The sequence below is a fragment of the Harmonia axyridis genome, chromosome 2 (assembly GCF_914767665.1).
Source record: "Harmonia axyridis chromosome 2, icHarAxyr1.1, whole genome shotgun sequence".
NCBI lineage: Eukaryota > Metazoa > Arthropoda > Insecta > Coleoptera > Coccinellidae > Harmonia > Harmonia axyridis.
In genome coordinates, this window is record NC_059502.1 from 51,398,188 (window position 1) to 51,420,589 (window position 22,402).

At 36.6% G+C, this 22,402-nt stretch overlaps 1 protein-coding gene across 1 annotated transcript in view; it reads right to left on the reverse strand.

Annotated features, from left to right (window-relative positions):
* LOC123672955 (Krueppel-like factor 6) overlaps positions 1 to 22,402 on the reverse strand; it is a 522,109-nt gene that overhangs the window by 474,799 nt on the left and 24,908 nt on the right. The window lies entirely within an intron of this gene.

A 22,402-nucleotide genomic window follows, 5' to 3' on the forward strand; every position in this document is an offset into this window, starting at 1 on the left:
TGAGAGCAATTACTTCATCAAATTCTGAAGTAGGTACTCAAACGAAGCGGGAATCGTTGCAGTAACGATATATATTTGTTTCAATTATGCTCTTTAATTTCCTGTATTTTATACAAATGATCACTATTCACCTAATTACACCTAATAAATGGGTACTGGCTTGTAAATAGAATCGTTGCAGGTTGTGCGAGAGCTGTAACGACCGGCATTTACGACTGGAGATGTTCAGGTGATCTTGATTAACGCAATAGATCCGAGGAATAAACATAAAGTGACTACGAGAGCACTCGAACGACAAAACGTGAGATTTATCGTCTTCAGAAGTTGAATGTTGTCACTATTTATTGGCCTAGTTTTTCATCAGAAAAAAATATCGGTTGATATCAATCACGATATCTTATCGATATTGACGAGAACAATAAAAATCATTATCTTTTATCTAAGTATGTATACATACGACAAATTGTCTTGCAATTCGTGAAGCGAATATGCAATCAACTGAATGTCACTCTGAATTTTCAATACTTAGATATGAAAGTCAACTATACTGACGTGTTAATTAATTGAAATGGACGTATCTGCGAAAAAGCACTTTTGAGATATCTGACTTTGAAGACTTCCATTTGTGCCATCCACAGAGTTCATTGAATTAACATGTATCGTCATACAATCCTTTTTTATTTTAAGTCAATCGAATATGGATAGCACGAATGAAAATCTTTTTAGTGAAATATCTCAAGAGTGCTTCCTTGCAGAAACGCACTCTTCAATTAACACGACAGTATACAGGGTAGGTCTTAATCCATCCTAAAACGAGTCCTAAAACTCCCTTTTCTGAATTACAATTTGCATCTTTTGATTTTCAATCTGCTTTTCCGAATTACAAGCGCGTAAAACTTTTTTTCCAAAATTCGAGGCTTAATTGTGAAAAACTGGCTATGATTTAAAGTATTGTCCATCGCTGGCCACTACTTTATCCCATCTTTCGGCCAGCGTACGAATCCCGAGTTGAAAAACATCATCTTTTGAAGCGATCCACGAATCGATCCAATTTTTCACTTCTTCATAAGACCGGAAGTGCTGGTCAGACAGATCGTTTGCCATTGATCGAAACAAGTGATAGCAACGCCTGTAGAATACGGTGGGTAGGGTAGGACTTCCCATTTCAATGTTTCCAAGTAGGGGGTCAAACATTTTCATGTTGTAAAATGACTTTATCTTGTCTCTCGTTGTATTGCGGCTTTTCAATGCTCGGCTCAAACGCATTGATTACGTTCGATAACGATAACCTGTGATTTTTTCAGTCGGTTTTAACAACTCATAATACACTATGCCGAGCTGGTCCCACCAAATACTGAGCATGACCTTTGAACTGAGAATATGCGGATTGGTCGTCGACGTGGTGGCATGGCCGGAATATCCCCATGATTTTCTACGCTTAGGATTATCATAATGAACCCATTTTTCGTCTCCAGTCACAATGCTATGCAGAAATCCCTTCCGTCTTTTCCTTGTGAGAAGCTGTTCACAAGTAAACCAACCTATCTCGGTTTCAACTCATACGTCTTCCAATTTCCCTTTTTCTGAATCATTCCCATGACTATCAGGGATTTTGAAATGGCTTGTTGCGTCACTTCCAATTTACCTGCCAATTCTTGTTGCGTTTGACACGACTCTTGATCAAGTAATGCCTCCAATTCTGCATCTTCGAAAATCTTTTCTCTTCCACCTCCATGCTGGTTTTCGACGTCAAAATCGCCGTTATCGAAGCGTCGAAACTACTCTCGGCATGTTTTTTCACTAATAGCGGCCTCGTCATAGGAATTTGAGAGCATTGGATTAGCCTCAGCCGCAGATTTCTTCATATTAAAGCAGAAAATTTAAACCTCCCGCATAAGACAAAAATATGTCTCATAAGCTGACATGTTCAATCGAGAATAACTTGATGATGCAGACACAAATCCTAATATTTCGATGACGTTATGTTTACAAATACCTAAGCTTATTGTATGACATTCACGATCTATTTATTTCGACTACCACTTACCGCTACAGCCATCTATTACAAAACGGCGGAAGCTGTACACCAATCAATTTTACGCTTTCATAATTAAAATTGGAAAAGGTGCAGTAAACAACACAAACGGCAATTGTATAACGAAGCGTTCTGAGGATTATAACCATCAAAAATGTCAATTTTTTACAGTGACAATGTCAAATTGGACCGGTGTTGCCATATCTCAAGATTAACGTATCAACCCGCGTGTTTTTTCCGCTCCGCCGGATATTTCGTTGTTGTGAACACCGATAAATTCGGATTGTTTATTCTGGTCTCGTTTGCAGTGCCGAAACTGCAGAGGGAAGCCATGTTCACCAAACTCGGGCCTCATAATGGCGTCGTGTACCAACACGGTAGGATCAAAAACATCACATAACCGAATTCATTTGCACAATTATGTAATCAGAGCTTAAGGCAACGTCGATGTTAAGCCCCGACATATCGTGTTGTCATCGTGCTGCATACCTCTCTCCGCGACATGGACGGGACAGCAAACACACAACAGCAGCTTATTTGCCTTCAACGTAATATCTGGAGTGCATGATCTCATGATGGTTGCGCAATTTAAATTTATTATACCGTGTGAATTGCTGTGTACAGCCCGGGAGCGAGAGAGATCTTTTTGTATCTCTCGAACTGGTTTTATTGAGGACGAATATGATGTTTTGACGACCATGTGGTTGGTTGTTTGAACCGTGCGTGCCGTCAGATTTTTTTTTCCGAGTCGTCTCTCTTCTAATGCCTGCTGGAATTTTAAGTGGTTTCTCCTTTTTGAGAAGGTTGCAGTTTTCAGCGTTCTACTTGCGGTTATGTTGATTCGGCCATTTCGTCTTTTTATGTCGGCTGTGAAAAATTCAGCGAGTTCCATAGAAGGTTAATATACCTTTCGATGTTTCCAGCTTTAGTAAATTATGAATCAAGTAGACCAACGGAGGAATCAATTTTGCAATTTTCGAGAGTTATTAGAGAAGTATATTGAAAAGAACAGCGAGCCACACAGCTAGTGCAATTTTATAATAGTTGGAACGTTTACAATCGGAAACTTACAAAATATTCCTAGACTCTGAATAGTTTCCATTATACCTGAAGATTTTCTATGATGAATCTGCCAATAAAAAAATATAATAAATATTAAAAAAAAAATAAAAAACAAGGGTTCCCATTTAAAATTACAGAGTTGACCTCTGTACCGCCCGAGCACAAGGGGAAATGTAATAGAAGAGGTTTTGGCATGAGTGAACTTCCCTTCAAAAGTATTAACCTTTCATTTGAAACATTTTTCCCTAAGATTTTTCTTTCTCCAGATTTTTGACTGATTCAGCTTGAAAAATCACTCGGTATTTATATAACAGAAATATAACCCGAATTTGGCATATTTACATCAACAACATTTAGAAATGATTGTTTCATAAAAATCATTTGTGAATATTAAAAAAAATCTAAAATGAATTTATTGACGAAATTATTCAGTTACTCGAATCGCTATTCGTCGTATTTTAGACAAAATTGAAAGCAATACCAACTACTTGGTACTGGTACTAGATCATGTAAAAAAAAAAACCTTTTCAAATTTGTCCACAATATGTTGAATACTAAGTTCATGAAAAACTTCGTCCATAAATGAGTATTGATTTTGATAGAACAATTTCTAAGCGTTGTTGGTACCTACGTGTATATTTCCATGATTGAATGGTATAACTTTCTGAACACAAATGTCATAAGAAATGTCAATGAATAATGTTTCAAAACAATCAAACTCATCTTCAAACTGCAATTGAATACAATTCAATTGACACTCTTTAGTTTCGAATCCACAAAGCAAATAAGTTATTTTTGTAATGAAAGTTTGCTTGTAGGCATTTGAATTTTCAGCGTATTCCTGACTTCCTTTGTTACTCGACAGCGTGAAAATTCGTAAAAATGTTATTTTCAGAACAAAGATATCAACAAATCAGATTTCAGTTGCTACTTGCCATTGGTTCTTTCATCGATCTGCTGGTTTATTTGAAGGAATTGGAAACTTGTATACGTATGATATCACATGCCTAATAGAGAAACACTTCTAACTAGAAGCTCTTCCCTAATGATTAATGAGTCATGAAATTCAAAAATATAAATCAGAAACATGTTATTACAACTCGGCAAAATCACGTTTTATTTTTCCAGGAATGGATTAGTTAATTATTATCAGGAAACATACAAGTCATAATCCGTTTTGGGAATGACACTTTTCAATGAATTCGGACATCCTCTCATTGAGAGTGAAAGATTCGCCTAATGTTGATGCCTGTTCAAATAATATTTGTCAATATGTATCTTTTTGACCTTGACATTCCCATCAATGTGAATTCCAAGATTATATTCAAGGTTTATGCTGATAACCCTACACGAAATGAATCATTTCGCTTTCACTCATAATTTCCCCTCGTTGGATACTCAATATCAATTTTACAGTCGATTCTTTATTGAGGAAAATCGAAAAGATGCCAACTTTGTAGAAGATTCAAGAACGATGGGATTTCATGGATTTTCGAGTGGGTTTTGAGTTCATGGCAAGAAGATACAGGTTCCATTTTTGAAAAATTTCAATAAAAATGTCGAAATAGACCAATTATTATCAGTAGTAACTCATATGTTCGAATCCACTGGTTTTCCTTAAAACAGTTCTTTTTCCGAGAAATCATATAATCATCCATAATTTCAATAAACCACAATTCGAATTTCATTCGAAACGAAAAAAAAAATGAACAACAGATATCCTTTTCTGATGATGAAAATATAAATTGTATATTTTCCTTCAAATGAGCATTTTCTATAAAAAAAAAGAAGCCTTGATTTTACGACAGCGTATTTTCCTCGATATTTTTACTTTTTCATACGAATACCTATGCTAAAACGAGTGCTAGAATGAAAGTATTATAATGTTGTGTAAAATATACATTTTTCTTCGATTAACGAGATTAAAATACTGCCAAAAGTAAAGTACAGAAATCTTATAATTATTTCTACAGAAACTGAAAGTAATACTTAAAACATAGTGCGTTTTTTCATCTTCGCACTGGAATGCTTGTTCAATTAATTCTCAAAACGAAACGAACATTTCATTAAAAGGTTGCTGTGAGACCTTTCTTATGAAACATCGTGAAAAATAATGCCCACTGACTTGTGGTCAGGAGATGTATTTTCAACACTGACAGAACCTCTACCCTTAAACATATTCCTCGAGAGTGGTTTGAAAACTCATCTATTCAAATCGCCAATAACTGGAGGATAGAAGGCTGAGAAATTCGACAAATTCCAAAAAGAAAAAAAAATGGGTAAACCGAGGAATATTCCCAGTAGACTGAATATTTAACAAAATTCTCAAATCTTCTTTAATTACTCTGTGGGGTTCATTGAGAACATAAAAGATGGATGTTTTCAATTAGTATGCAATTATTTCTCAAAAAAAGGGAGTAATTCGAGGAATAATGAACGAACGCTAAAAAGCTCCCGACTTCACGTTTTGGAAAAGAGTTGTTCTATGAGACGCCAAAGTTATTGCACTGAAATCTGGACCATCCTTCATACACGGTGTATTTGAATAACACAGAAAAAATGTAAGAGATGATTTTGTGGTCAAAATTAAGGTATGTATTTGGTATAACATTTTTTGAAAAACCTTCCCACGGAACTGTTATACCCCTCAGAAGATTAATTCTTGTTTTTCTTATTTTAATTTCCATCTTCATAAAGCTGAAGACATGAACCTTGGTAAATCTTATTTCATCTCTAAAAGTTTTTTTGAAAACTTAAGCATTTACGAGACAAACATAAATGCGCATAAATGTATTGCAAGTTCATGTACAGGGTGGGCAAAAAAGAGAGGTAAGCGGCTATATCTCAGGATTCAATCATCGTAGAGACTTGCGGTGAAACTTTTCACCACGAAAGTGTACAAGAAACCACACTGGAAATTGTTTTGAAGTTCATACCTCTACCGCTAGGGGGCGTAATAGCTACCGTCGAGTAGAAAAATGAATTTTACTAGAAAATGTTTCATATGAAGTTGAAGAAATATCCTTGGAAAATTTTCTATCTTCTTGAATTGTCACTTTCTACTTTACGAGATCAAATAAGGGTAGGGAAAAGGGGGAAATCTGACTGATTTAAATGGCTGTAACTTCAGTTTGGCTCAACATTTTTGAGCAAATCAGATCTCGTCTGAAAGATAATATCTTGTTGATTGAGGACAAATTATACTCATGATAAATTTGTTTTTGCTGCTTTCGATAGGGGCGCTAAGTCAGAAGTTCATTGTTTTGTTCATTTTACCCCGAACTTTCAAAATTTAATGATAGGATTTTCTTAACAGAAACAGAAATTTCATCAAATTTGCATGAAAAAACCTGAAGGTCGCAAAGCGATAGTTTCAGGCGTTCTGAAGTTATGGCCGAAAGAAGATAATCTTCGACTGATGCACTGCAAAAAACTGAATTGTGTTTTTAAGTTCTGACAGAAACAGAAATTCCATCAAATTCTTATGAAAAAACCAGAAGGTCGCAAAGCGATAGCTTCAGGCGTTATGGAGCTATGGCCGAAAGAAGACACAATTTAGTTTTTCTCTGCATCAGTTGAAGATATCTTTTTTCGGCCATAACTCCAGAACGCCTGAAGCTATCCTATCATTATATTTGAAATTTCGGAGTGAAATGAACAAAACAATGAACTTCTGACTCAGCACTCCCTATCGAAAGCAGCAAAAACAAATTTATTATGAGTATGTTTTGTCCTCAATCAACAAGATAGTATCTTTCAGACGAGATCTAATTTTCTCAAAAATGTTGAATCAAACTGAAGTTACAGACATTTCAATCAGTCAGAAATCAAAAGTGGCAATTCAAAAAGATAGAGAATTTTCCAAGGATTACAGTGATGATATTTTTTCTTCAACTTCATATGAAACGTTTTCGAGTAAAATTCATTTTTCTACTCGACGATAGCTATTACGCCCCCTAGCGGTAAAGGTATGAACTTCAAAACAATTTCCAGTGTGTTTTCTTGTACACTTTAGTGTTAAAAATTTTTACCGCAAGTCTCTACGATGAGTGGATCCTGAGATATAGCCGCTTACCTCGCTTATTTGCCCACTCTGTAGAATTTCTAGCATTTTATTGAACAAGAGCCAACCAAATTATGATTCTACAAGGTTAAGATTTTTTCATCTGAAACAATAGTGAACAAACAATGAACAAAAACCTGTCGAATATCGAAAATGCAATTTAAATATTCCTTTAAAATATTTTTTGTTAATCTTCGGAGGAGTGTTTTATACTCGGTTTTATACCAAATACCCGTCTCAAATTTCATTACAGAATCACCCTTTTATCTAAGTTATTCAGATACACCCTGTATATGACGTATTATTAGGTATGAATTACTCGGATTTTCCGATTTTTTTTGTCAAATTAACATAAATCGTTCTTAAAAGTCGAATCTATGTAAATGTCACTGAATATTAGCATATTTTTCATACTGCCAATCGGCGATTTCGTTCGCTCCGTCGTCGAATAACACGAGATCGAATTCGTCAGGCTAATTCGATAAGTTCAGATTCATCAAAGCAGCAGGATCGCGTCAGATCCAGTTAATGAGCTCAAAATGAACGTCCGACTTATCCGGGACTTTAATGAGTAAATAGCGAGCACACTCGTAAGGCATTTTTCTAATGGCTTCTAGAATAAATGAGCGGAATTCGATAGAATCGCACGGCAATTACACCGTGAACACGTCGCGGGAATTAATGTCATGTAGATCACGGTGGAAATGAGGCCTGTACTAGTTGTTTGATCGTTTGCTTGAGGAAATCCTTAGAATCGGAAAAGAATCGGATGTCCAAATATCGAGAGAAAGGTCTTCCGCTCTCCGATTGCAAAGGTTTTCTCGAAGGAATCCAATATCGATCGAATAGAACAGCGCAATCTTCGGTAATTCGTTGAAACATCTAAATCTAAATTCAACGGAATCGCACGCCTATGGAACGCCGAATGGCTTTAGGGTGCAAATTTGCAATCATAGAGTTGTTGGAATTGATGTTCACTCGCACAAATGAAACTTATTCATGTTCAATTCTTTACAATTTTGTTGAAGTCTTTACAATTCCGTTCAATTCTTTACAATCCAGTTGAATTCTTCACAATGTTCAAGTCTTTACAATTCCGTTCAATTCTTCACAATTCAGTTGAATTCCTTACAATTTTATGCAAGTCGTTACAATTCCGTTTACGTCGTTACAATTCCTTTCAATTCTTCACAATTTTGTTCAATTCTTCACAATTCGGTTCAAGTTTTTACAATTCCGTTCAATTCTTCATAATTCCTTTCAATTCTTCACAATTCCGTTAAATTATTTACAATTCCGTTGAATTCTTCACACTTTTGTTCGAGTCCTTATAATTCCGTTCAATTCTTCACAATTCAGTTCAATTCTTCATAATTCCGTTTAATTCTTCACAATTCCTTTCAAGTCTTCACAATCCCGTTCAGTTCTTCATAATTCCGTTCAATTCTTCATAAATCCTTTCAATTTTTAACATTTCAGTTCAATTCCGTTCAATTCTTCACACTTCACAATTCTTTACAATTCCATTTAATTCTTCACACTTTTGTTCAATTCTTCACAATTTTTTTGAATTCTTCACAATTCCGTTCAATTCTTTACAATTCCGTTCAATTATTCACAGTTCCGTTCAATCCTTTACAATTCTATTTAATTCTTCACAATTCCGTTCAATTCTTCAGAAAACTGTGTGCAAAATGAGTGCCGGGCGAGCTCACAATCGATCAAAAGCAACAACGTGTTAATGATTCTGAGCAGTGTTTGAAGCTGTTTAAGTTCAATAAACCTGAATTTCTGCGACGATATGTGACAATGGATGAAACATGGCTAAATCATTTCGCCCCGGAGTTCAATCGACAGTCAGCTGAGTGGACCCCACACGATGAACCGAATCCAAAGCGAGGAAAAACACAACAGTCAGCTGGCAAGGCTATGGCATCAGTATTCTGGAATGCGCAAGGTATAATATTCATTGATTACTTCCAAAAGGGCCAGAACATCAACAGCGTTATTGGATAGTTTAAACGTTTAAAGGATGAAATCTGCCCCATTTGAAGGAAAAAAGGTGCTGTTTCATCAAGACAATGCGCCGTGTCACAAATTAATGAAAACAATGGCAAAATTGGGCTTCGAATTGCTTCTGCATCCACCGTATTCGCCAGATCTGGCCCCCAGCGACTTTTTCCTGTTCTCAAACCTGAAAAGAATGCTTGCTGGAGAGAAATTTGGCGCAAATGAAGAAATAATTGCCGAAACTGAGGCCCATTTTGAAGCGAAAGACAAATCGTACTACAAAAATGGTATCGAAAAGTTGGAAGATCGCTATAACCGCTGTGTCGCGAAGGCAACTATGTTAAATAATAAAATCGAATGTTGCCAAAAACTGTGTTTTACTATCGTAGACCGGGGACTTTTCAATTTGCCTGTTAAATGGATTATACCACCGAGCAATGATTTATGATTTTTTATGGTCGGAATTGTATGTTATTAAAGATTAAGAAAGCTTATTTTGTGAAAACAGTTTCCACGAGAAAGGTAGGGCTATGCCAATGCTCCAAAATCGATTCAAGATTGTGCAGATGGAAGTTATCGAGGATATACAGCCGCAAATGTGCCAATTGCCTTGCCAATAGATTCATGCGGCACACAGATCTGTGAAGACGATCCCCAGCTCTAGCTCATTCCATATTAAGTATCCATTCATCCAGTAAAACGCGATACGCAATGGCGAGATAGATAAAATCAATAGACGCGCTCAAACCGAATCAACTGCCAATTCAAGACCGACGAGCGCAATTCGTCATGACGAAACTAATGACGGATGCATCGCGACAAAACCAACTAATTCGGAACAAACCCGTTCGTTAATTCGACAGAATTCCATGCCGCTGAATCACGCACAAGAGATAGGAAAAAGGAGCCTTCTCCACACACTGCCAGAGCGAGTCGGCCGGCGACGACTAGATAAATGAGTGAACGTTTTAACTCCGTCGGTATTTTTCCGATTGCTGGGAGGCATGGAAACATTCATAAATAACGTCGGCAAGAGAGCACAAGCAAATCGACGATCGACCCCTCGGTCGAATACGTTTTCGAACGTTACTTCGGGAAATGTCGTTTTTTTTGCTCGACTCTGTAAACATGGCGGAACGACGACGACGAGAAAAACTGGCGATTGGATTTCAATAATTATAAGTGTATCGGCGCTGCCGTTCCAGTTTGTTTTTCGGCTCTCTTTGCATACGACGTCCAGAAGATATTGGATTCGTTGTTCAGATTTCGCCGCCCTTCTATACAGGGTGGGCCACGGTCGATGGTATCCTAGGATTTTACGGAGAACGGAAGGTACGATTTTATTGAAATTTTGGTTTCTTGGGTAGGAAACACTGCTCTATCGATCTAAAATATGCTGCTCCACAAGAGTTAGGGATATCGTATTCAATCGTTTTGAAAAGTATGTAATCTTCGAGAAAATCGCTGTAAAATCATTAAAACTCAATAACAACTTGAATCGATCCAATAAAAATCAGTATGAGACATTTCGTCAATCTGGTCGCCTTTTTTCTTAAGTTTGGTTCTTTGTATATGCTTCATGAATATTCTTATTTCGAAATGGAGTGAGTTTATCAACGGCTTAGATTTGAAACGGGTTTTCTGAAAATGCCAAGACGTAAATTAACAAACGCTGAGGCTAAAGATGAGCCTAACTCAGGTTGTTGTAGCAGAAAGGCTCCAAGTCAGCCAAAGTGTGATATCTCGACTTTGGAATAGGTTAAGGGAGACAGGTTCCATGTTGGAAAGACCAAGGCTTGGTGGGCAACGAAAAACAACACCTGCTCAGGATCGTTTCATCACCGTTTCGGCGAGAAGGAACCCTACATCTACGTGTAGAATGCTACGGAATACTATTCAAAATGCAGATGGGGTCTAAGCGAGGGTCTAAGTTTCCATCGAAACCATCAGACTGCGTTTGAGAGAGGTGAATCTAGATTCTAGACGTTCATTAAGAGGAGTTCCATTAACACGTGACCATAAGCGTCAAAGACTGGAATGAGCAAGGCAACATATCAATTGGAACGATCATTGGCGTAGTGTTTTTTTCACTGATGAATCCAGATATGGACGATTTTCAGATTCTCGAAGAATAAGGGTATGGACTATCCCACGCATACCACGTAATCGTCGCTATGTCCAAGTCCATCCAATCCGAGGGGGTAGTGTTATGGTATAGGCTGGGATATGTTTCAACGGGAGCACAGATCTACATATTTGTCCTGGGATATGACCGCCTTAAACTATAGGGAGCATGTCATTGACAATGTTGTTCCAAATTTTTTACGCTGCTATTGGTGAAACTTTTCAATTTCTAGACGATAACGCTAGACCGCACCGTGCAGCCATAGTTGAGAATGCGCGCGAGGAGCTTGGTATTCCACATTTACCAATACCTCCGCACTCACCAGATTTGAATTGCATACAACATGCATGGGATATGCTACAAAACAAGCCTGAACGTCAGTATGAAAAAATCAGTCGAAGCTCACTAATTCTCTTTTCGAATTGTTCCTTTGAGGAATAAAATTAATTAAAGTATCTTACAAAAATGCTTTGCTAATGCGTAAATATTACAAGAAACAAACAAGTTTCTGAACAAAACAAAGAATGAGGGCTTGACTATTCAACAAAAGAAAGGCTATATTACTCGATATTCTGGCAAATAAACCCTATAACGTTTCACCATTGTTTCGAATTTGAAATCATATCTCTTCGAATTAAATAACCATCAGGTACGATATTTTCTCTGAAATTCTGATGAGGAACCAGTGAATTTATCGCTGGATTTATCGTAAACACATGACCAACCCGTGATATAATCTGACAATCCAGATAGAATGAAAAAGTTTCCAACTTCACAAACATTATTGTTGCATTGAATGGAATCGTCTAGTTCATAATTGATTCATTTGTACATGGAAGTTATTCCAGACAAATTGAGAATTAGTGGAATTATTCCTCTACATGAAAAAACAAGGTTATTGTGGCCTCCAAGACGATCGGTGATATAAATAACAAGTACAGCAATGAAATGATATTTGTTGTGCCTCAGAGATTGATTGCGATAATCCAGTAAGGTAACGTAAGGACTAATCGTGATACATATTTTGAGTGATTGAATCCAGGAAAAGATTACCACTTGGTGAAATTCCATGATGAATACTGATTGGATAATGCTATTGATACCACAACTCAGGTATTAGCGAGTGTGAAATAATCGTCACTTTGATCATGAACCTCTCTAGCACATAGGCGCATAGTCACCGAATTGTTTGAATTAGATAATTCGAGGTCTTATCTTATCTGAACATGTTTATTGAACCTACGTGGGTTTTAGTTTCGATTTTCCGAAGGTGGATTTTTCCTTGTGTATATATTTGATGTGGACTGAAATGGTGATTCTCATATGACTTCAAAATTCAATAGAAAGGGAAACATACTTTACCAATATACAGGCTGGTCCAAAACAACTATTTTCATGAGAAAATAGTTTTTATATAGTTATTTATAATACAAGTGCAGAAGGCATTGATATTCTTCCACGAGTTCAAAATTCAAAAACGAGCCACGAAGTGGCGAGTTTTGGAATGAACGAGTGGTAGAATGAGCCTTCTGTACGAGTATTATACATTATTTTCTCTAATTCATTGCATACTTATTGAAATTAATGAAATATTTCCATAAATATCATTTAGTGATTTTTGCATTGAAAAATGTTGTTTGGCAGAACTGATTTCCTTAAGGCAAATTGATGAATTGACAGATAGAGCCGTGGCGGAAAGTTCGGAGTACCAACGTATAATAATAAAATATAACCATGAAAACTGTGCGTTTCTGATATATTCTCGCACGATTTTGTTCTACAAGATGTGGAAGAATGAACGGAATAACCACAGAATTAGAGAAAACATATATTCTAACAAGCTTCATTTTCCAGATACAGGGAGTTGAAGTTAGAAAAAAAAACTGTTCTTACTAATAACTCTAGTATAAAGACATTTATTGTTTTAATTTTTAGTTATTGAAGTCTATATAGGTAATATAATGTTTCGAATAAAGTAAGTGTCTCCTTCCAAAATTATTCAATGGCGTAGATATGAGGGTGCGACGATACTTTTCCTATTGAAAACCTACACCACTGTCTTTTTTTTTTACAAAATAACTTAATTTCTGAAATCAACAGAGCTTCAATAAAAGAAAGATCTCATAATTTTTTTTTCATAGAATTTACCATTTTTGAAATAAGTAGTCAAGTAGTTACAGAGCAAACCGAGGAGCAAACACTATCCACGAAAATCTATAAAAATCAATTTTTCCAATGTTGTCATCTCAGTAATAAATGAAAGTACAAAAATTGACGTAGTGTATAACAACGCCTTTAGATTGCATTTAATTGAACATTTCAAAAAGAACATTTGTCAGACACTCAAACAATAAAATTTTTTGTGAATATTTCCTTGTGTTCAAACATTTGCAGAAAGAACATTCATCAGACATTCAAATGTCTGATGAATGTTCTTTCTGAAATGTTTTATTAAATGTCATCTGGAAGTGTTACAATACACTACGTCAATTTTTTTACTTACATAATTTTTTCCAGTAAACCCGTTACTTACCTAAAATGAAAACTTCAAGAGTAACCAAGGAAAAATATGAACTGAGGAAGAACAATTTCTAAGTGGAGAAGTCTGTGACATTTCATATAGAAACCAAAAGTCGATGTTTCGATAACTCTTTCCAACATTTCATGAACTAGGTATAATTTATTGTTTGTTGGGAATCTATAAACAAATAAAATTTTAAATTACGAATGATCAATTACAATTTATGAAATGTTAAATTCCGAATTGTTTTCCGAATGTTACAGTCTCCTTCCACTGAGTTCACTCATGAATCTCTGAATCTCCGCAAGTACTCAACCGATTGTGATGAAAGTCTGCACTAATGATCAAAGTCCCTCAACGGAGAATTGTGCGAAATTTTATTCCTGTGGTTGCAGCATCACAACCATAGAAAAAAATTACTCGATTTTGACACAAAATGACTTGAATCTCCGCAAGTACTCATCCGATTGTGATGAAACTTTGCACTTATGATCACAGTCCCTCGACAGAGAATTGTGCGAAATTTCATTTCTGTGGTTGCAGCATCACAACCATAGAAAAAAATCACTGAGTTCAAGTTAAATTGTTCATTTTAGGTATAGGCGAGGGTATGAGGTTTGCTGTAGTGAACCATACAGAATTTGTCGAATGTTTTCTATAAATCTGTGCAAGTTTAAACGAAACGTAATGTTTTCAATGTTGTCCATATTTGACATACAAATGAAAATTAAATTCCCAACATACCAAATCCATGTTTTCTCAGTTCGTAATCACGTTTTTCCATATCCCACTTTTCGATTGAACCAACCCAGTGTCGAGTACCACTGTTCATAACTTGGCGAACAACTTGAAAACTCGCCCCCCTTGTAAATATCCTTCCCTGCTTCCTGTATAATGAAAGTTTTGTTGTTTAGGGAGACACGAAACCAGTAAATTTTGTGACTTTATTACATCGGCACGGAAATAAAGTTCTGCGGGGATATATTTCGGGGTTGTTCCAATAGAATCACAGGGAGATGCGTTTCCAAATCAAGGAGTTGGCAACGGCGAAAGGACCTTGGAACGGTTCCCGAACGATCAGCCATTATATCCGCATAAAGACATGTTGAAGGCGAGCTACAAATCTCATTTGTGAGAAAGGATTGTGCTCGAGAAACCCTTCCTAAATTTTAGGTAGCATACTTAGTTGCCAACTTATTACGGCAGAATAACTAGGAGAGTTCCCTTTCAGCGACAGGGGAATTGAATGAGGTTATGTTCAGATGTGGGAAGGGTAAAATCTGTACCTATAGGGACAGTACGTTAAAGCCTTAGCTGCTCCGCTGGTATTAACGTTGAAAATTGAATTTATCGATTGTAGCCACTGGCCGTGTTGCGCAAACGTACTCATAAACTGACTCTTCAATATTTGTTCAACATGAAATCATCGTCGGTATTTGATTGATTCGGTCTGCATTGAACAGAAATTAATTTAATCTCAGAAGTATAGATAAAGCTTTCATTTTTCGTTCAATAAACAAAATTAATTCGCATTCTCTTAAAAAGCGAGACATTACATCAAATAAAACTAATTGCTGAGCTACTAGCTACTAAAGGACAACAAAATCCATTTGAAATGGTATTATTCTTATTCAATACCATTTTTGAAAATCAATTCAATACCAAAACTAGGCAAAAACCCTGACCAAGTCTTATTCTATAGGCCCATAAGACTCTTGTTAACTGCTTCCAAAATCCTGGAAAAGCTGTCCTTCAAAAATTAATGGAATTTTAGATATAATATCAGATCACCAGTGTTGGTTCCGCCAGAAGCACTCAACCATACAGCAATGCCACAGGACAGAAACCAGATAAACATGTCCTTAAATGAGAAAAAAATACTGCACATCCGCATTTTTTGATATAATGCCAGGCATTATATGAACCAGAGTGCATAAAATTTCTCAAAATCAAAATTCCACAGAAATTGAGCATAAATCTAGAACTATTCAAACATAAAAACTAAAAGTACGGTTCATTGAAAAGTAGACGCAATAATTCATGACGTTCAAATTTATATTGCTCAGTGATAAAAGTCAGTACCTATATTCAGTCATGAATTTTGTATTTGATCTTAACTCTCGTCTTAACTAGTAAGCATAATTCGTTTCATAAGTTAGGCTAAGTTTTTTGAACTACATATGAACTTTGACGAACAGAAATTGTATACAAATATACCGAGAAATATACCAAATTTCGTGAGTATCTATGTTGATATTCGATTTATTAGCTATTCTTTTTGGAGTACTAATAATTCATTTTTTTTCTTTTGGTTGATATCGAGGTTGATATGAATATTTTTTCCTTATTGAAATTGTATTTCGAGGCAACTAAATAAATATGTGTACATATCAATTCATAGACAAAACATGTCACACCAAAAAGAAAGTTCTAATTAAACACTTTTAGTCCCATTATTTTCAATTCAGATTAAAAACAGTAAATCTGGCAGTCAAGTTCTCTGTCACGAAAATTATAGTGAAGAATGAAACAATAAAAACAATGTATCTATACAAATTATTTTAATGTTGAAGATCAAATTCATGCATCTTTTCAAATGCAGAGTTAATCTGCCTCAGATACTCAATAAAGACCCCTTGTACCTTGCTAACCTAGCCAATTCTCTAGTCTCCCTCACAAGGTTCGTTGTTCCGATTAAAATGATTAAACCCAGGACGTACTCATGAACACACGTTCATAACGCAAGGATGACCTCACAACTTAGACTTCATAACTTTCCTCATCCTTGGAAATCGCAGTTCTCAAGAGAGATCAGCCGTAGTTACTCGAACTATTCCGTCCATTATCTATTTAATAAGAAAAGACGATATATTTCTCGCATCATTTACGATAATAAAGTGTTCCTTTCATCCCTACTACAAGCAGAGAAGGACAATCATCTCAAGAAAAGGGTCATATTCAGTATCAGTTCTATCCCCCAAGCCATGATCACTTTAATCGATTTCAACATATATTAATCCGAACACTCAAACTATGCAGCTACCGATTCTTCAATAAGTTCAAGTGTGAAATCTGTTTGAATTACATTGAAACAAAGATTGGGTGAACGCCCTCCAAGAAGCAATCAATCTGCAAAAGGATATTTTCGACATAAGGTAGAGAGCGATATATTTTGTGGTTGGCGTTAAAATTGATTCCGCTCATACCCCACAATATGCATATTTATTTTTTTCTGAAATCGTTCTATAATGCCTTCTTTTTCGGAGCAAATTCAAGCACAAAATAGTATTCAAATCTATTCGACACTACCCCCTCCAAATATTTATCTGCAATGTCTACTTTATTTCTGAAAGATAAGATTCCCCAATATATACTTTCGGCAACCGTTGAGGAATTCCATCCCACATGTCTCTTGAAAGCAATTGAATCCGCTCCAGCCGCTACCAAAATTGTTGCACATGACCGACGAAAACAATGTCCGTTGTATTCATATGTTTAGGCTTATTTAAAAAAATGCAGAATTTTGCCAAGCTAATGCATGACCACTGCTTGCCACAACGTTTTTCATTTGTATATTATTCAAAAAGTGTGGAGTGGCATATAAGTTTCCTTCATTACGAATGATGTTGGCTTTTTTTCCATGCCTTATCCGCGACATTCGAAATCGGAAACTATCCTGAAATTTTCAAGGAATTCTAGGTATTCAATCAAGAATTCGTTATCGGTGGGTTAAGGCTCAAAAAAAGGCAAGGAGTTAACAATAAGGTTCAAAGGCTCCCAAAAACCAACTCGGAAATTCGAATATTCGTACCGCAACACGCTCTATTAGTGTGACGTCACACACCGCCCTTTTTGGGTTCTCCTGTCAGTATTCGGAATCCAAACAAATAAATTGTCATTCAAATTAGTACGGTGTCGTTGAAGGAATTGGCTCATTTTCATAAATAAGAGTATTTGAGGAACGATTTCAGTATTAATTGATAGACAGAAGGAACGAGGTTAATACCAGTAAGTTTGAATCCTGTATCATTCCCCAGATTTTGTAAAAAGCCGTGTTTATTAGTTGAACTTCAAGTTCGAACTTACTGGCATTAATCTCGTTCCTTCTGTCTATCAATTAATAGTAAAATCGTTCCTTAAATAATCTTATTTATTAAAATAAGCCAATTTCTTCAACGACAACGTACTAATTTGAATGACAATTTGTTTGTTTGGATTCCGAACACTGACAGGAGATCTAAAATGGCGGTGTGTGACGTCATCACTAATAGAGCGTACTGAGTATGGATCCTTACTCGGTACTTCCGATTATAAAACTATCATCAATCGATAATACATTAGTAGGATCCAGACTCAGATACATTCGCATTTGCTTGGTTTGTGGGAGCCTCTAAACCTCATCGTTTGAGACCATTCCCAACTCAAAATTCGAAAACTACAGACATTAGAAAAGAGGCGATATAAGAGATGCATTCTTCTAAGCGTGGATTCCATTCCCTGTTCCCGCCCATATTTTCCATTCCCAAAGAATTAATTCTGAAACGTCTCCGGCCATGTTCCCAGATTCCAATAACAAAGAAATGAATGAAAACTCTGCGAGCGATGGAGACGAAGAAACGCCGAATCGAAGAGGCTTGAGAACTTTTTCCCGCTCCTCTCTGGAATTATTCATGTCGAATATTTTGATGTTCGAGCTAGGAGTCGACCGAATCGGAGTTTGGTGTTTTTGCGGTCTCCATTTAGCGCAATTCCGAAAGTACGGTTCCCGCTTTGCGTAATACCGATGTGGGGAAAAGAATGGAATCCCGTTGCGTTATTGGATCGCGGTCGAAAATTATCATTTCGTAATTAGTTTACTGCGATGTTATCATTTTTTTTTTCGAGCGAAAAGTTTTCAGAGTGCCGGCTATACGATATACCAGCGTATCTTATCTGCCAGTAATTTGAAAAACTGGCTTTTATAGAGTTCGATGTGCTCTTACCGAATTTCAATTTTGCCACCTTGAATCTTTGCCGTCCGCGCCGCCATTTTGGAAAAATTGCACCCAAAATCAGTTTTATTTATTGGTAATACCTCCTTTTGACACATTTCATAACACAGTTATTCAATATTCAATATTCTACTAAAGGGCGTTAGAAAGATGATATTTCGTACTATAAAATCTTTTCCGACGGTTTTGTGATAAGTTGAATTTGAGCGTGCGTCAAAGATGGACACTACCAAAAATAAAATATGCTATATTTAACAGTTCTTCCTCAATAGAGGAGAAACTGCAAGCCAGGCGGTTGAAAAGATAAATAGTGTTTATGGTTCTGATACTGTAACAACCAATCATCGATTCAGTTCGGGTAATTTCGATGACAAAGATGCACCAAGCACTGGAACGCCATATATCGTAAATCATGGACATTATTGAGTCCGGTCGTCATGTAAGCACTGTTTCGATTGCCAAGAGCTAAATATTGCACAAAAACCGTTTGGAACCATTCGCATATAGCATAAGAAGAAGCTTGATGTATGGGTACCACACGAGTTAACGCAAAAAAAACCTCATGAACCTAATTTCCATCTGCGAATCGCTGCTGAATCGCAACAAATTCGATTCATTTCATGAAGCGTTTGGTGACTAGTGATGAAAAGTAGATCACTTACGACAACGTCAAGCAAAAACGGCCGTGGTCAAAACGATGGCCAAGCTACGATTGACTTCCAGGAATGTTTTGTTGTGTGTTTGGTGAGATTGATAGGGAATTATCTACTATGATCTAAGGTGAAGGCAGCATAAGTTACTTGCAAACACCTTCAGTGTGAAACCAGCATAAAGCGCCTAGTTTATACAACACGATTACCAACAATTCGACGGTGAAACTCAAAGGTATCGCGAATATTTTAATATTGTCAATTCGGGAAGGAATAAAACTAATTGGAGCCAGACGGAAATATAGAAGGATCTCCATGGCAACTGGATCCTTATTCGGTATCACTAAACTGCTCGTGCTTTCTGCCGGTTGATATGGGGGGATCCCAACTGCATACATAAAATATGAGTTGACATACTGAAGTTTAGCGCTTTCTGGATTGTCTGAAAATGGGAATTTCATTCGGGCGAGGCGCAGACGATCCAGGGATAAGTTATATATGCTTTGAGCATATTCTAAACACATTATTCACTCCTAGCAGACCGAACTATTCGATACGGGGGGATAAAAGGATTCGCCTCTGTATGTGAGCTCGGTTGAAAGACCAACAATTTCAACGGAATCCTTGGTATGCCTTTCGGGAATATCCCGTTGGTTCAGGAATGCCGGAACATGGAATGATTCATTCAACGTAATACGTTTTTGTCGTGGTGCTGCATTATGGGGTGTTTCGGGGAATTCGGTAGTGTTTTGATTCGTGTGCGGAATCGAATAGTTTATCGGTTTTTTGGTCAGTTGTTCGGAGCTAGGCTCAGGAAATGGGACTCTACAAAACTTCTCATTCAGAGGGATTTCCAATAAGAGGTTTCATTTCGAATGGCCCACTATCTGGGCAGCTCTCACTTTTGAAGCTGTCACTACTCAAAATGGAATGATACACGCTTCAACGACGCATTGAAATCGTTGAAATTTGCTAAAGATACAGAAAATTTTACAATCATAATTCGCAAAACTGAAGCACTTTCGGTTCTTTTGGGTAGTCGTGAAGCACTTTCTCTGTCAGAAATAGTGAATCAGGTGAAAAAATTTGATCTGTTGAGACAGGTTAGTGATGTTTGAAACCCGAACCGTGTGCGTTACTTTAGAACAACCGTTAATAAAGCTGCTGTAGTCCGCAGTATTGAACAAAATCCATCAGGTTTGTCGATTCCTAATTGATCTTGGGAATGAGGCATTACACCATATTTCGCATAAAGACTGATGTTTTAAGATCGGTCTCAAGACTTTTCAGTTAATACAAGAACTCAAGCCAGTCTATCGTAGAAATGCTTTAAAATGATCCAAATTTCGATCGAAAAATTATCATCAGTGATGGCGACTATTTTCACCACGGAAGCTAAGTTAATGAAGCAGAATGGACTAGTTTGGTGATGTTGATAATACTATATTTGACACGATATAATTAAAATATAGAGCAAAACTGATAAATCAGTGAAAAAATTTTGAAAATCCATCAATGAATTACTGAGAAATAGATTATTCAAATTTACGTATTTTAGCGCGGAACGTCTTTGGTCTCTGACTCGTCTGTGACGTCACGCCACTTGCCTGTGATCACTACACCATAAATTACGTTTGAATACTTAGCCGCGCCAAGGCTCTCGCGCCGTTTGTAGTTGTACAGTGTTGTTTTAACTCGAGTTTTGTTTTTATGTCAACATAATGGAAGAAGGCTTCGTGAAAGAACAAAGTGACAATTTGCCTAAAATAGATATATTCGCAGTGATGGAGTTTTTTTCTTCAAATCCATCTTATGTCAGTGCTGAAATAAAAGGAGTTAAACTTTTCACACACATAGATAGATAGATAGATAGATAATATATTTATCCTGAATGACATTACATTAATGTATAGGACACGTCAATACTTAATACAAATAGTAAATAAAAATAAATACTAAATTAACTGATTTTAGTTGAAAAATATTCATCCAGGTTATAGAAACAATTGAGAAACATAATTTTGGTAACTTCCTTCTTGAATTTCGATGGATTCAAGGACTTGATCCAGTTTGGTAAATGGTTGAACAGCTTGATCCCCACATATGTTGGAGACGATTCAAATCTAGATGTCTTATGGGTCGGAATACAGATGGTGAAATTGTGCCGTGTGTTGTATTCATGGAAACCAGAAGTTGTATCCAGCTCCGGCAACTTACTGTGAACAAACAGCAGACAGTTCAAAATATAAATGCAAGGCAATGGAAGGATTCTATGTTGGATGAAGATCGGCCTGCATGATTCTCGAGGTCTTAGGTTGAATATAAGTCGAATACACCTTTTTTGAGTTATGAAAATTCTGCTACTCGATGCTGAATTACCCCAAAGGACAACATTATACTTCAAATGGGCAAAAACCAGGGCGTAATAGACGGCAAGCAAACCCTCCAGAGGCAGCGAGTTCTTGAGGCGACTTAGAGCAAAAAAGGACCCATTTAATTTTTTGCTAAGATGATCAATATGGTAGTGCCATCTCAAACTGCTGTCAACGTGCACTCCCAGAAATTTAACGCTATCAGTTGACTTAAGTTTACTGTCTTTGCATTCGATAACAAAAGGCACTTGAGGAATAGATTCTCTTAATTGGAAATGAATTATCTCTGTTTTGCTTAAATTCAACATGAGTGAGTTTCGATAGCACCAATCGGAAAATTGCTGGATAAGTCTGTTGCATTTATTTTCAAGCTCTTCCTTTGTTCTCCCTGAGACCCCCATCGACGTGTCATCAGCGAAAAGAGTGATAGAGTCGGCCTTAATAAAATCAGAAACATCGTTAACGAATAACAAAAAGATTAAAGGTCCCAATACAGATCCTTGAGGTACTCCCATAGATAGAGGATAACTTTCCGACCTGCAACTCTTATTCTCAACAAAGATACTGCGGTCA